The following is a 3,907-nucleotide window of genomic DNA, read 5'->3' as shown; positions in this document are numbered from 1 at the left end:
CTTTGAAATGCACCAATGAAGGAAGCGTACTAAGTCAATGCTGCCGTTTCATTGGTAATTTCTCGTGTCCATCTGAGTGTTTTTCCGTGTTTACGTTTTGTGTAGTGACAGCGCCAACGCCCGCCTTTCCTGTCCACTGATTGGTTTGCCTGGAGAGGCGTGATGCGCTGAACGGACTGCGGTAGAGTTCAAGTATGGGTAACTGCATTACAGTAACTAAGATACCGTTTTAAAGCGGCATACAGGTCTGCTCTGACTTACTTTACAACTGTTATTGTTCTATTTACATATGCATACCTATTTCCAAATGACAAACGTCTTAGGATTGTATGTCTATATCTTTCCTTTTTTTTGACCTCTTGGTTTTTTATGATCATCTTTCATATAGAATAGTAGATACCCCTTTATATTTTTTATTATTATTTTGTATTTATTTATTTTTGTTTCTCATTATAGTCCCTGATTACACTAAAGAGGGTTTTATTCTCTCTTACTATTGAGAACACTTGGTTTGGTCTTGAAAATCATTTTCTGTTGAGTTAAATTTAAAAAAACTGGATAACAACTAGCTCAGAGTTTATGATATGAGATATTTTCACTTCAGGTTGACTTAAATGGTGCAGATCTCGGTTCCTTATCGATTACGTTTACTTCTCCTGCGTTTTTGACTCATCCTACAGTTTATACGTTTATATAATCTTTGTTGTTTAGTCTTTGTCTATAGTGTCTCTTAATGCTAGAGGGTGTTGTGTTGTCTTTGTCTATAGTGTCTCTTAATGCTAGAGGGTGTTGTGTTGTCTGTCTATAGTGTCTCTTAAAGCTAGGGTGTTGTGTTGTCTGTCTATAGTGTCTCTTAAAGCTAGAGGGTGTTGTGTTGTCTGTCTATAGTGTCTCTTAAAGCTAGAGGGTGTTGTCTTTGTCTATAGTGTCTCTTAATGCTAGAGGGTGTTGTGTTGTCTGTCTATAGTTTCTCTTAAAGCTAGAGGGTGTTGTGTTGTCTTTGTCTATAGTTTCTCTTAATGCTAGAGGGTGTTGTCTTTGTCTATAGTTTCTCTTAATGCCAGAGGGTGTTGTCTTTGTCTATAGTGTCTCTTAATGCTAGAGGGTGTTGTCTTTTTCTATAGTGTCTCTTAATGCTAAAGGGTGTTGTCTTTGTCTATAGTGTCTCTTAATGCTAGAGGGTGGTGTCTTTGTCTATAGTGTCTCTTAATGCTAGAGGGTGTTGTGTTGTCTGTCTATAGTGTCTCTTAAAGCTAGAGGGTGTTGTCTTTGTCTATAGTTTCTCTTAAAGCTAGAGGGTGTTGTGTTGTCTTTGTCTATAGTTTCTCTTAAAGCTAGAGGGTGTTGTGTTGTCTTTGTCTATAGTGTCTCTTAATGCTAGAGGGTGTTGTCTGTCTATAGTTTCTCTTAAAGCTAGAGGGTGTTGTGTCGTCTTTGTCTATAGTGTCTCTTAAAGCTAGGGGGTGTTGTGTTGTCTTTGTCTATAGTGTCTCTTAATGCTAGACGGTGTTGTCTTTGTCTATAGTGTCTCTTAATGCCAGAGGGTGTTGTCTTTGTCTATAGTGTCTCTTAATGCTAGAGGGTGTTGTCTTTTTCTATAGTGTCTCTTAATGCTAAAGGGTGTTGTCTTTGTCTATAGTGTCCAATCAGAATTTGGGTTTAATACTTTTTATGGAAAAGTTTGATCTTATTGATATATAAATGGACTCCGTTTATATATAGCGGTCTAAGGCACTGCATTTCAGAGCAAGAGGCGTCACTACAGTCCCTGGTTCGAATCCAGAGACACATCCGGACGTGATTGGGAGTCCCATGGGGCAGTGCACAATTGGCCCAGCGACGTCTGGGGTAGGCCGTCATTGTAAATAAGAATGTGTTCTTAACTGGCTTGCCTAGTTAAATAAAGGTTAATTAAATAAAATAGAAAACAAACACAGGCTTAGATCGTGTACATTTTGTTCTATGATAATATCAGTCATTTAACCTGACCTTTATGAATTATGAAGCCTTTGCGATGTATGTGTTTTTATTATTACATAAATTTTTCAAAATTCACAAAAATGTACGTTAGTCATTGGGAAAATATTTACCAAAGATATTCTAGTGATGTAAAGATACACAACTCTCCTCTAACCTGTTTTGTAGTCTACTGTTACATAATTCATTCTCGAAACAACTTGAATAAGACAATACAATTGTTGAGACAGATCTAATATACCTTAATAAATTAAAGTATATTTTCAGCTATGAAGCTTATGCCTCGATAACACCGACATTGTTTTGCGTTTTGAACACTATAACTACATTCATTTCCAATGTAACGCTGCGTTTGCCTTGCAGCATTGCATTGCAGAAACAGTGCGTTCTGTGTGTGCGTACATTGTATTTATTGAACGTATGTATCAAATTGTTTGCTTTACGGCTTGACAGAAATGGTAGCAGAAGGTGAATGCTAAACTTTTGTTACACACATATCCAGATGATGCTGCGACCCATTTTGCGAATAATCACTGTCGATGTGATCCTGTGTGCTCAATCCCGGCAGACCCCTCGACGTTCCTTATTAGACCACCCACTTCCTCTGTCTCCATGTGTGCGCACCCCCGTGTGTCACCTTGCTCCGCAGCCAGAGGTAAAGTACCGACCAGCAGCTGTAGTTCCGCGTGAGGCCAGAACCAGTGCTGTTACCGGTAACCGACAGAAACAAAATGGCTGAATCTTCCAAACCGATGACCTCTCCAAAGGCTATCAAGTTCCTCTTCGGAGGCTTGGCGGGGTAGGTACCAGGGTTACTACAAGCCTCACTCCGATCACATGCACACAATTGCCTGAAGATACTTTAAACTAAGCTGCACTTGGGTCGGAAGGCAATATGGTTACATTGAGTACAGTTACATGCACACAACAATACGATTATTGTGGCTAGTCAGATTAATATAATAGTTTGATTTAAACGTGTACATGCTTTGCAAGAAGAACGATTTGCCTAATAATCGATTCCCATAGGAAATACACACCTGTCTCTAACATGTAGGCTTCCCAAACAGTCCCATTACACATCACAAGTCCGAATGTTTAATAAACTTTTATTTCAGTATACTTTTACCTGTTGTAATCTTGTCCAATTTGGTCCCTATGTCGGAGTGTAATCTGATACAAAATATGGACAGGGAAGCTATCAATCCGACCTTTAGTGACAACATTCAGTTACGTTCGGCAATTGTTTTCAAATTGTGCATCACATGATTGACAATACTCACTGGAATTATAAACCATGTATCTACCGGGAACAAGGACCAACAGCACAACCGGTAAAGTACTTTTAAATAGCATTGTATTCAACATTCTGGCCAGACTATTGCTCTTTTTTTCAGCGACTTCTATTGATCTTTTTATTCAACTAGGCAAGTCACTTAAAAACAAATTCTTATTTACAATGACGGCCTAGGAACAGTGCCTTGTTCAGGGCAGAATGACAGATTTTAACCTTGTCAGCTTGGCGATTCAATCCAGCAACCTTTTGGTTACTGGCCAACACTCTAACCACTCTAACCACTCTAACCACTCTAACCACTCTAACCACTATGGCTACCTGCCGCCCTACTTTCAGACTGATATCCATAGATTATCCATAGTATCAAACATCAGATTTAAGATTTAAGGATGCCTGATGACCCAAGGGGGTGGATAAGTTGTAATATCACCTGAGATAAGGATGCCTGATGACCCAAGGGTGGATAAGTTGTAATATCATTTGGGATAAGGATGCCTGATGACCCAAGGGTGAATGGATTGCTTAATATCACGGGGATAAGGATGCCTGATGACCCAAGGCCAGATAAGTTGTAATATCATTTGGGATAAGGATGCCTGATGACCCAAGGGTGGATAAGTTGTAATATCACCT

Source organism: Oncorhynchus masou, chromosome 27 (assembly GCF_036934945.1).
Source record: "Oncorhynchus masou masou isolate Uvic2021 chromosome 27, UVic_Omas_1.1, whole genome shotgun sequence".
NCBI classification, from domain to species: Eukaryota; Metazoa; Chordata; class Actinopteri; order Salmoniformes; family Salmonidae; genus Oncorhynchus; species Oncorhynchus masou.
This window is presented reverse-complemented; position numbering follows the sequence as displayed.